This window comes from Rhinopithecus roxellana, chromosome 15, assembly GCF_007565055.1.
Source record: "Rhinopithecus roxellana isolate Shanxi Qingling chromosome 15, ASM756505v1, whole genome shotgun sequence".
NCBI lineage: Eukaryota > Metazoa > Chordata > Mammalia > Primates > Cercopithecidae > Rhinopithecus > Rhinopithecus roxellana.
In genome coordinates this window covers 123,274,389-123,287,080 of record NC_044563.1, presented here as the reverse complement: position 1 = coordinate 123,287,080, position 12,692 = coordinate 123,274,389, and the positions used below count along the sequence as shown (strand labels likewise).

At 37.9% G+C, this 12,692-nt stretch overlaps 1 protein-coding gene and 1 pseudogene across 2 annotated transcripts in view; one reads left to right on the top strand and one right to left on the bottom strand.

Moving 5' to 3' along the window:
* The window catches only part of GUCY1A2 (guanylate cyclase 1 soluble subunit alpha 2), a 339,473-nt gene that overhangs the window by 95,023 nt on the left and 231,758 nt on the right, over nt 1–12,692 (top strand). The window lies entirely within an intron of this gene.
* Nucleotides 2,867–3,380, bottom strand: LOC115893668 (annotated as a pseudogene).

Genomic DNA, 12,692 nt, shown 5'->3' with positions numbered 1-12,692 from the left:
CTTCAATATAGTTTTCATATATTGTTACCATCCCCATTTTATATGTCAATATTTGCTAAAGTAAAAATTAAAAAAGTCTTTCTCCGAATGTACCTTTTTGTTGTATGTTTTAAAAAATTTTTTCTGCAATATTGCATTAAACTTGTGCATAATGTCGTATTGGCCATGGCATGTTTACAGGGATGTGTGACTGTAGACCTTGCAAAGGAGTCCTTGGAGTTCACCTAGGCCAGTCACATGTAGGACAACATTTACGCATTGTCTTCATCTTTCATGTTTTTCAGTCAGAGTTGTTGAGCTTTGTTCATTATTTTATCCCTGACATTTAGCCATTGTCTTTGCATATAGCAAGTGTTCAGGAAATGTTTGCTGAGGAAGAGATTTAAGGATTTTATCATTTATTCTGTTTTGTTGTTAAGGCCAAACTATGAGAATACATGTGACAGCATTTTAAAGGGCACTGTTCATGTGAGGTATTATATTTAATACAATTATTCATCCATTAATTAGTGATTATATTTAAACATTCACTGTTAACATAAAATAATCTGATTACTTCAACAATATTTCTCCAATATACTTGTCATTATAATCTGCCTGGCATAAATTGCAAAGATAACCCTAGTGAAGTCATTTCCTAGTGGGTCCCCAGTTTTGGTTATTAGTTCAATTTCAGTCATTGCCCATAACATAGCAATTCAATGTTATTATGTTTCTTTTTCATTTTCTAGTATGTTTCTACAACAGATAGTCCAAATTTTGACCTTGAGTCCCTAGTCACCTTCCTTTTTTTTTTTTTTTTTTTTTTAATTATGCTTTAAGTTCTAGGGTACATGTGCATAATGTGCAGGTTTGTTACATATGTATACTTGTGCCATGTTGATGTGCTGCACTCATCAACTTGTCAGCACCCATCAATTCGTCATTTATATCAGGTATAACTCCCAATGCAATCCCTCCGCGCCCCCCCCATGATAGGCCCCAGTGTGTGATGTTCCCCTTCCCGAGTCCAAGTGATCTCATTGTTCAGTTCCCACCTATGAGTGAGAACATGCGGTGTTTGGTTTTCTGTTCTTGTGATAGTTTGCTAAGAATGATGGTTTCCAGCTGCATCCATGTCCCTACAAAGGACGCAAACTCATCCTTTTTTATGGCTGCATAATATTCCATGGTGTATATGTGCCACATTTTCTTAATCCAGTCTGTCACAGATGGACATTTGGGTTGATTCCAAGTCTTTGCTATTGTGAATAGTGCCACAATAAACATACGTGTGCATGTGTCTTTATAGCAGCATGATTTATAATCCTTTGGGTATATACCTAGTAGTGGGATGGCTGGGTCATATGGTACATCTAGTTCTAGATCCTTGAGGAATCGCCATACTGTTTTCCATAATGGTTGAACTAGTTTACAATCCCACCAACAGTGTAAAAGTGTTCCTATTTCTCCACATCCTCTCCAGCACCTGTTGTTTCCTGACTTTTTAATGATTGTCATTCTAACTGGTGTGAGATGGTATCTCATTGTGGTTTTGATTTGCATCTCTCTGATGGCCAGTGATGATGAGCATTTTTTCATGTGTCTGTTGGCTGTATGAATGTCTTCTTTTGAGAAATGTCTGTTCATATCCTTTGCCCACTTTTTGATGGGGTTGTTTGTTTTTTTCTTGTAAATTTGTTTGAGTTCTTTGTAGATTCTGGATATTAGCCCTTTGTCAGATGAGTAGATTGCAAAAATTTTCTCCCATTCTGTAGGTTGCCTGTTCACTGTGATGGTAGTTTCTTTTGCTGTGCAGAAGCTCTTTAGTTTAATTAGATCCCATTTGTCAATTTTTGCTTTTGCTGCCATTGCTTTAGGTGTTTTAGACATGAAGTCCTTGCCCATGCCTATGTCTTGAATGGTACTACCTAGGTTTTCTTCTAGGGTTTCTATGGTATTAGGTCTAACATTTAAGTCTCTAATCCATCTTGAATTAATTTTCGTATAAGGAGTAAGGAAAGGATCCAGTTTCAGCTTTCTACTTATGGCTAGCCAATTTTCCCAGCACCATTTATTAAATAGGGAATCCTTTCCCCATTACTTGTTTCTCTCAGGTTTGTCAAAGATCAGATGGCTGTAGATGTGTGGTATTATTTCTGAGGACTCTGTTCTGTTCCATTGGTCTATATCTCTGTTTTGGTACCAGTACCATGCTGTTTTGGTTACTGTAGCCTTGTAGTATAGTTTGAAGTCAGGTAGTGTGATGCCTCCAGCTTTGTTCTTATGACTTAGGATTGTCTTGGCAATGCGGGCTCTTTTTTGGTTCCATATGAACTTCAAAGCCGTTTTTTCCAGTTCTGTGAAGAAACTCATTGGTAGCTTGATGGGGATGGCATTGAATCTATAAATAACCTTGGGCAGTATGGCCATTTTCACGATATTGATTCTTCCTATCCATGAGCATGGTATGTTCTTCCATTTGTTAGTGTCCTCTTTGATTTCACTGAGCAGTGGTTTGTAGTTCTCCTTGAAGAGGTCCTTTACATCCCTTGTAAGTTGGATTCCTAGGTATTTTATTCTTTTTGAAGCAATTGTGAATGGAAGCTCATTCATGATTTGGCTCTCTGTTTGTCTGTTATTGGTGTATAAGAATGCTTGTGATTTTTTTTTGTTGTTGTTATTTAGTTTTTATTTCATAATCATAAACTTAACTCTGCAATCCAGCTAGGCATGGGAGAGAACAAACAAGGAAAACATGGAACCCAAAGGGAACTGCAGCGAGAGCACAAAGATTCTAGGATACTGCGAGCAAATGGGGTGGAGGGGTGCTCTCCTGAGCTACAGAAGGAATGGTCTGGTGGTTAAGATAAAACACAAGTCAAACTTATTCGAGTTGTCCACAGTCAGCAATGGTGATCTTCTTGCTGGTCTTGCCATTCCTGGACCCAAAGCGCTCCATGGCCTCCACAATATTCATGCCTTCTTTCACTTTGCCAAAGACCAGATGCTTGCCATCCAACCACTCAGTCTTGGCAGTGCAGATGAAAAACTGGGAACCATTTGTGTTGGGTCCAGCATTTGCCATGGACAAGATGCCAGGACCTGTATGCTTTAGGATGAAGTTCTCATCTTCAAATTTCTCCCCATAGATGGACTTGCCACCAGTGCCATTATGGCGTGTGAAGTCACCACCCTGACACATAAACCCTGGAATAATTCTGTGAAAGCAGAAACCCTTATAACCAAATCCTTTCTCTCCAGTGCTCAGAGCACGAAAATTTTCTGCTGTCTTTGGAACCTTGTCTGCAACAGCTCGAAGGAGACGCGGCCCAAGGGCTCGCCGTCGACGGCAATGTCGAAGAACACGGTAGGGTTGACCATGGCTAGTACTACAAGAATTTCCTTGGTGGCAGCGTCTGCAAAGCCTGCTTGTGATTTTTGCACATTAATTTTGTATCCTGAGACTTTGCTGAAGTTGCTTATCAGCTTAAGGAGATTTTGGGCTGAGACAATGGGGTTTTCTAAATATACAATCATGTCATCTGCAAACAGGGACAATTTGACTTCTTCTTTTCCTAACTGGATACCCTTGATTTCTTTCTCTTGCCTGATTGCCCTAGCCAGAACTTCCAACACTGTGTTGAATAGGAGTGGTGAGAGAGGGCATCCCTGTCTTGTGCCAGTTTTCAAAGGGAATTTTTCCAGTTTTTGCCCATTCAGTATGATATTAGGCTGTGGGTTTGTCATAAATAGCTCTTATTTTGAGGTACGTTTCATCAATACCGAATTTATTGAGCGTTTTTAGCATGAAGGGCTGTTGAATTTTGTCAAAAGCCTTTTCTGCATCTATTGAGATAATCATGTGGTTCTTGTCTTTGGTTCTGTTTATATGCTGGATTATGTTTATTGATTTGCGAATGTTGAACCAGCCTTGCATCCCAGGGATGAAGCCCACTTGATCATGGTGGATAAGTTTTTTGATGTGCTGCTGAATCCGGTTTGCCAGTATTTTATTGAGGATTTTTGCATCGATGTTCATCAGGGATATTCGTCTAAAATTTTCTCTTTTTTGTTTTGTCTCTGCCAGGCTTTGGTATCAAGATGATGTTGGCCTCATAAAATGAGTTAGGGAGGATTCCCTCTTTCTCTATTGATTGGAATAGTTTCAGAAGGAATGGTACCAGCTCCTCCTTGTACCTCTGGTAGAATTCAGCTGTGAATCCATCTGGTCCTGGACTTTTTTTGGTTGGTAGGCTATTAATTATTGCCTCAATTTCAGAGCCTGCTATTGGTCTATTCAGGGATTCAACTTCTTCCTGGTTTATCTTGGAAGAGTGTAAGTGTCCAGGAAATTATCCATTTCTTCTAGATTTTCTAGTTGATTTGCGTAGAGGTGTTTATAGTATTCTCTGATGGTAGTTTGTATTTCTGTGGGGTCCGTGGTGATATCCCTTTATCATTTTTTATTGCGTCTATTTGATTCTTCTCTCTTTTCTTCTTTATTAGTGTTGCTAGCGGTCTGTCAATTTTGTTGATTTTTTCAAAAAAACAACTTCTGGATTCATTGATTTTTTGGAGGGTTTTTTGTGTCTCTATCTCCTTCAGTTCTGCTCTGATCTTAGTTATTTCTTGCCTTCTGCTAGCTTTTGAATGTGTTTGCTCTTGCTTCTCCAGTTCTTTTAATTGTGATGTTAGAGTGTCAATTGTAGATCTTTCCAGCTTTCTCTTGTGGGCATTTAGTGCTATAAATTTCCCTCTACACACTGCTTTAAATGTGTCCCAGAGATTCTGGTATGTTGTATCTTTGTTCTCATTGGTTTCAAAGAATATCTTTATTTCTGCCTTCATTTCGTTATGTACCCAGTAGTCATTCAGGAGCAGGCTGTTCAGTTTCCATGTAGTTGAGCGGTTTTGATTGAGTTTCTTAGTCCTGAGTTCTAGTTTGATTGCACTGTGGTCTGAGAGACAGTTTGTTATAATTTCTGTTCTTTTACATTTGCTGAGGAGTGCTTTACTTCCAATTATGTGGTCAATTTTGGAATAAGTGTGATGTGGTGCTGAGAAGAATGTATATTCTGTTGATTTGGGGTGGAGAGTTCTATAGATGTCTATTAGGTCCGCTTGGTGCAGAGATGAGTTCAATTCCTGGATATCCTTGTTAACTTTCTGTCTCGTTGATCTGTCTAATGTTGACAGTGGAGTGTTGAAGTCTCCCATTATTACTGTATGGGAGTCTAAGTCTCTTTGTAAGTCTCTAAGGACTTGCTTTATGAATTTGGGTGCTCCTGTATTGGGTGCATATATATTTAGGATAGTTAGCTCTTCCTGTTGAATTGATCCCTTTACCATTATGTAATGGCCTTCTTTGTCTCTTTTGATCTTTGATGGTTTAAAGTCTATTTTATCGGAGACTAGGATTGCAACCCTTGCTTTTTTTTGTTCTCCATTTGCTTGGTAGATCTTCCTCCATCCCTTTATTTTGAGCCTATGTATGTCTCTGCATGTGAGATGGGTCTCCTGAATACAGCAGACTGATGGGTCTTGACTCTTTATCCAGTTTGCCAGTCTGTATCTTTTAATTGGAGCATTTAGTCCATTTACATTTAAGGTTAATATTGTCATGTGTGAACTTGATCCTGCCATTATGATATTAACTGTTTATTTTGCTCGTTAGTTGATGCAGTTTCTTCCTAGCCTCGATGGTCTTTACATTTTGGCATGTTTTTGCAATGGCTGGTACCGGTTATTCCTTTCCATGTTTAGGGCTTCCTTCAGGGTCTCTTGTAAGGCAGGCCTGGTGGTGACAAAATCTCTAAGCATTTGCTTATCTGTAAAGGATTTTATTTCTCCTTCACTGATGAAACTTAGTTTGGCTGGATATGAAATTCTCGGTTTAAAATTCTTTTCTTTAAGAGTGTTGAATATTGGCCCCCACTCTCTTCTGGCTTGTAGAGTTTCTGCCGAGAGGTCTGCTGTTAGTCTGATGGGCTTCCCTTTGTGGGTAACCCGACCTTTCTCTCTGGCTGCCCTTAAGATTTTTTCCTTCATTTCAACTTTGGTGAATCTGGCAATTATATGTCTTGGAGTTGCTCTTCTGGAGGAGTATCTTTGTGGCGTTCTCTGTATTTCCTGAATTTGAATGTTGGCCTGCCCTACTAGGTTGGGGAAGTTCTCCTGGATGATATCCTGAAGAGTGTTTTCCAACTTGGTTCCATTTTCCCCCTCACTTTCAGGCACCCCAATCAGACGTAGATTTGGTCTTTTTACATAATCCCATACTTCTTGCAGGCTTTGTTCATTTCTTTTTCTTCTTTTTTCTTTTGGTTTCTCTTCTCGCTTCATTTCATTCATTTGATCCTCAATTGCTGATACTCTTTCTTCCAGTTGATCGAGTCGGTTACTGAAGCTTGTGGATTTGTCACGTATTTCTCGTGTCATGGTTTTCATCTCTGTCATTTCATTTATGACCTTCTCTGCATTAATTAGTCTAGCTATCAATTCTTCCACTCTTTTCTCAAGATTTTTAGTTTCTTTGCGCTGGGTACGTAATTCCTCCTTTAGCTCTAAGAATTTTGATGGACTGAAGCCTTCTTCTCTCATCTCATCAAAGTCATTCTCTGACCAGCTTTGATCCGTTGCTGGCGATGAGCTGCGCTCCTTTGCAGGGGGAGATGCGCTCTTATTTCTTGAATTTCCAGCTTTTCTGCCCTGCTTCTTCCCCATCTTTGTGGTTTTATTTGCATCTGGTCTTTGATGATGGTGACGTACTGATGGGGTTTTGGTATAGGTGTTCTTCCTGTTTGATAGTTTTCCTTCTAATAGTCAGGACCCTCAGCTGTAGGTCTGTTGGAGATTGCTTGAGGTCCACTCCAGACCCTGTTTGCCTGGGTATCAGCAGCAGAGGTTGCAGAAGATAGAATATTGCTGAACAGCGAGTGTACCTGTCTGATTCTTACTTTGGAAGCTTCCTCTCAGGGGTGTACTCCACCCTGTGAGGTGTGGGGTGTCAGACTGCCCCTAGTGGGGGATGTCTCCCAGTTAGGCTACTCAGGGGTCAGGGACCCACTTGAGCAGGCAGTCTGTCCATTCTCAGATCTCAACCTCCGTGTTGGGAGATCCACTGCTCTCTTCAAAGCTGTCAGACAGAGTTGTTCGCGTCTGCACAGGCCTCTGCTGCTTCCCCTTTTGTTGTTTAGCTGTGCCCTGTCCCCAGAGGTGGAGTCTACAGAGACAGGCAGGTTTCCTTGAGCTGCTGTGAGCTCCACCCAGTTCGAGCTTCCCAGCGGCTTTGTTTACCTACTTAAGCCTCAGCAATGGCAGGCGCCCCTCCCCCAGCCTCGCTGCTGCCATTTCGGTTAGATCACAGACTGCTGTGCTAGCAATGAGGGAGGCTCCGTGGCCGTGGGACCCTCCCGGCCAGGTGTGGGTATAATCTCCTGGTGTGCCCGTTTGCTGAAAGCACAGTATTGGGGTGGGAATTACCCGATTTTCCAGGTGTTGTGTGTCTCATTTCCCCTGGCTAGGAAAAGGGATTCCCTTCCCCCTTGCTCTTCCCAGGTGAGGCAATGCCTTGCCCTGCTTCAGCTCTCGCTGGTCGGGCTGTAGCAGCTGACCAGCATCAATTGTCCAGCACCCCCCAGTGAGATGACCCCAGTACCTCAGTTGAAAATGCAGAAATCACCAGTCTTCTGTGTCTCTTGCACTGGGAGTTGGAGACTGGAGCTGTTCCTATTCGGCCATCTTGCTCCACCCCTCGTCACCTTCCTTTATCTTCTTTCTTTGCCACTGTCACCTGTGTATATTCAGTCCGGGTTCAGTTCAAGACCATTTTTGAACGTTTATTTGATTCCAAGCACATTGAGAGTATACATGTGAAATGAGAGATTTCCAGTCCTAAAGGAATCTCTTATCATTAACTACTCATGTATATTTAAATTAACTACTCATACGTTTATTAAATTGTGAGTACATAATTTATACGTAGCTAACGAAGCACTGAATTATCATTATTTGAGAGTAATTAGAATAAGGACAATTTGAATCAAAGAAACCCATGAAGTATAGATTTTTAAAAAATATATATGTGTGTGTGTGTGTATGTGTATGTGTACTCACAATTTAATAAGAGGCATATAAACAAATATATGTATTTATATACAAATATATAGTTGAATATATATATATATATTTGTTTCTGTGTCTGTCTCTTATTAAATTGTATATTTGTTTCTGTGTCTGTCTCTTATTAAACTGTGAGTTTCTTAAGGACATGAATTATATCCTATCCATCTGTGTTTCTTTAGCACCCAGTACAGTGGGTGCTAAAGGTAGACTGGCATAAGGTAGACATTCAATTGTTGAATGAAGAAACTCAAAGACTTTGTCCTATGTTTGGAGGGCACATATAAAAATATTTCATTTATAAACTTCAAATTCTCTTTCACCTTAACATTTTAAAGTAAAAGGGCAAGTATTTATCATCCACACTTTATAGTTGAAGAAACAGAGAGGCAAATGTTACCTGATTTCCCATATGTTGTGGTGCTAGCACCCTGGTCTACTGATATCTCTCTTAGAATCAATTTCATGAGGAAAGCAACCTAGGCAAAAAGCTAATTATACAAGTGTTAAGAGTTCATCACTTTTTCAAATTGTATAGAATAAATGCTTTTTGGGGGTTGAGCTGATGTGTACTTTATATTAACATTTTACTTAGACAAGGAAATGAGTGACTCTCTCAGTATATTCAGTAATTTTATTAATTCCCAAGAGCCTGCTTTGTACTAGTCACTGTGTTGTGCTAGATGTTAAAGATATGATGATGAATACAACATGTGTTGTTAATAAGCTTTCACTCAAGTGGAAGGCAAAAGCAAATACATTGTGGTAACCTAAAATGGAAGGGGTTTATTTGCTTTTTTGCTTGTTTGCTTAGTTACTTTATCAAATGTTTACAATGAGCAAGGCCTCAGAATAAGCATTTTATAGACACAGTTTTATTTACTCTTTCCAACAGCCCTAGGGGGTAAAATTACTATCACCATTTTATAGATAAGAAAATTGAAGTATGACTGTTGTGTTGTGGGGCCACCAATGAGTGGACAATTGGTTCTTTGTGGAGGAACTAGAGAAGGAAACTGGGACTAGGAGGATGGTATGGTCATAATGGGTCAAGGAAGAGATCTAAAAGATTTATTTAAAGCACATTTTTAGTAAAAGAGTAGCAGTTATTTTTTATTTTTTATTTTTTTTGACCAGAATTGTTTTAGTCCTTTAATCATCTTTGAAGCCTTTTTTGGATCACATTTTGTCTTAAGATCACATGTCTGGCATGGATCCCTGGGAATATGCAGAAAGGACATCTTAGAATGCTCTAGTTGGCTAGAGGTTTGGAAACATCTGAAGGATTTTTCTGGTCAGGTCCAGTAAGAGAAGTGATGCTGCAAGTTCTGGTCTTGGAGCATTTCAGGATATGGGAATTGAATGTAGTGAATATGGAAATAATAATGAGAAATCCATAAACAAGTTTTAAAAATAGGTGACTTCCATGCCCTGTTTTTGGCTTTTCCCATGGTATCACTTAATTATATTACATTGCACATGGATTGAGCCAGGCAGAGTATGTAACAGTTGACCTTATACGCCCTAATATTTTCACTGGCTTTAGTTCATGTTGCAAGTATTGAGTTGATTATAAAATATAAAAAAAAATCAAAATGAGGTTCATCATAGGCTTCTGAATATGAGACAATTTCAGAGAAAGCAGAGACACCATTGCTTTTCATTACTAGAATGTCATTGCTTTCCAATAGTTAATGAAGCACTGAATTACCATTATTTGAGAGTAATTATTATAAGGACAATTAGAATAAAAGAAACCCATGAAGTACAGATTTTTAAAAAAGAAATATGATTTTGTTATTATGATCGACTTTATTCAGTACTGTGAAAGAAACCAACAACTTAATGTTCTGCTGTTTACTTGAGCTGCTAACAAAATGGTATCAGGAAGCAGCTTACAGGGACTGCTTTAGTGTCTATTTAAGTGTCATTTGTAATTATAAGATCTAAATGATAAACAAATGGAAATGTTTAAACAAATGGAAATGTTTAAGCCATTAAACATGGTTCAGTTTCTTTTAATAGATGAATATTTCCCTCAAATCATAATCATGTTTACACTTTCAATGGTTAATACATTTACACTCCACCCATGTTAATGTATTATAAATTTTGAGTTGGTGGAATGTGATTTAATACTTAATGACAAAAGCCACTAGAAGTTTTTCTTTTTATCTTTTACTAAGTAATATTTTATACAGACAAAAGAATATAATCTATATGTAATATAAATGCAAGTTATGAAGCATAAATAAGATAATAACCTGTGAATCCACCGCCTAATGTAACAGTTAAAATATTCCCAATTTTATACTGGGAAGCTCCCTGAATTCACTTTCTTCACTTTCTTCCCAGTTCTCTACTGTTCCACCCACTGAAATAACCATTTTCGGTTTGGTGTTATTGCCCTGGTGTGTGCGTGTGTGTGTGTGTGTGTGTGTGGTTTTTTTAATGGCCTTCCCCTAATGTATATATCTGTAAATACATTTGTTTACTTTTACTTGTTTCTGAGCTTTATAAAAATGTAATTGTATGTCAGAGATTTTTGAGGTTAGGTATTAGCTAGTTTATCTATTGCCCAATGAGTCCACCTATAATTTTTTGAACTGTGGTTTAGCACATCTCAGTTTTTAAAGTGCTTTAATATATTTTCTTGGACATCTTCACAGTTGTCCTTGTGAGTAAAGCAGCGGAGGTAACATTTAACTCATTTACTTTTGGTAGATAAACGCCATCAAGACTAAGCTCAGATTTAAAAAAATAAAATGTGGCTTCTCTGTGGTGTGAACTCATGTTATTCTCTTCTTTCAAACTGTGTTCTAGCCACTCCATTTCCCTTTTATTTCCTCAGATATGTAAACCTTTTTTCTACATCAGGGATTTTGCATATACCGTTCTTGATTCCTAAAATACTCTTCTACCTCTTTTTAGCATCACTAACTTAATTTTTGTCCTTCAGATCTCAACTGATACTTGATTTCCTTCCTTGACCACTTTACTGGGGGAGTCCACATGCCTTTATTGTCTGTTGTTTGTTTTCCACATTGCACTATGCCAGTTTTTTTCCAGCTTGATTCAGGTGTAACTGATGAATAAAATTATATAAATTTAAGGTGTATGACATGATGATTTGATACATGGAATTATGAAATGATTATCACAATTAAATTAGTTAAAACATCTATCACCTCACCAAGATACCTTTTTTTTGTTACTGTGGTGGTGGAGAGAACATCTAAAATCTACTCTTTTAGCAAATTTAAGTATACAATACAGTATTGTTAACTATAGTCATTATGCTGTATATTAGATTCTTAGAACGTATTCATGTTATAACTGAAAGTTTGTAGCCTTTGACCAACATATGCCAATTTGTGAGTATATATTCTTACGCTTCTTCATGTTTTTGAAGATGAACATTGGACAAAAAACATGAGCAAACATAAGAATATATAATCACGTTTGTTTTTTGGTCCAGTGATTTGACTGAAAGATCCATGCAGGCAGAGACAATGCCTCTTTTATCCACCAATATGTACCCAGTGTCTTCTAAACTGTTTTGCATGTAGGAATTCAATAAATAGATAATAAATGAATGTAATTATAATCTTGTATTAAAGATGAAATACACAGGCAATAATTGTTTTTCTGTATAGCTGGGCAGCATCAAATTTAGGTTAAATATCAGATTTCTAAAGATATTGCCCACTTTGAAGTTGTATATCCCAGAAGATAGTAAATTAAGATTTTATTGGCTTTCTGATATTGATTATTTGAAATGCTAGGTACATTGTACATTTGAGTTGGTAACTACCTTGTAATTCATTGACTGGAAAGAAAGATAAAAAGCTGTTAACCTTTTTTACTTGTCATGAGGTGAATTGTGCACAATAAATCTTTTCTGTCTTTAGTTGTTTGCCTGAGTAAGTGATCTAATAGATTCACAGGTCTTGTCACCAATAAATATTGAAAATTTCCTTTCTTTTTTTGTGAATTTGAAATTAATGTGACATTATCTGTAATGTCTATGTGTGTGTAATGTCTATGTGTGCATGTGTGTGCATATATGTGGAAGAGAGAATTTGTGTGTGTTTATGTGTGTCTGATGTCCATGGTGAGGAAGAATATGCAAACAAATTTGAGTTCTGTTGTCTCCTTACAAGTAAATATGTAGAATTATGCATTAAGAGTAGGATTTTTTTAAAAAATGGTGTGTTGCATAAATTATTTTCTTTCAAAGAGCAGAATTAAAGGGAAGGCAAATTGGACAGTTGCCAAGTGTTGCATTCCATGTGGGGCTCTGCAATGTCACTGCAAATGTAATAAATAGAGAAAATCACATTTACCACAATTTTTTTCAAGGAGAGAACACAAGTGGTTGCAAGTAAATCTGTGGTGTGCTCCATCACAACAGATGGTCCCTACAGTGTCCTCCAAGGAGAACTAGTGAACTGCAGGCATGTTTTGCAGAGCCGAGCATGCAAACGGGGCATTGTATCCTTCGTTCTCCTTGTCTGTTCTTACCCAGAGCAGTAGTTCCTACTAAATGCTTAAAGAATGTTTAAATTAATTTTATGAGAATTTAAATT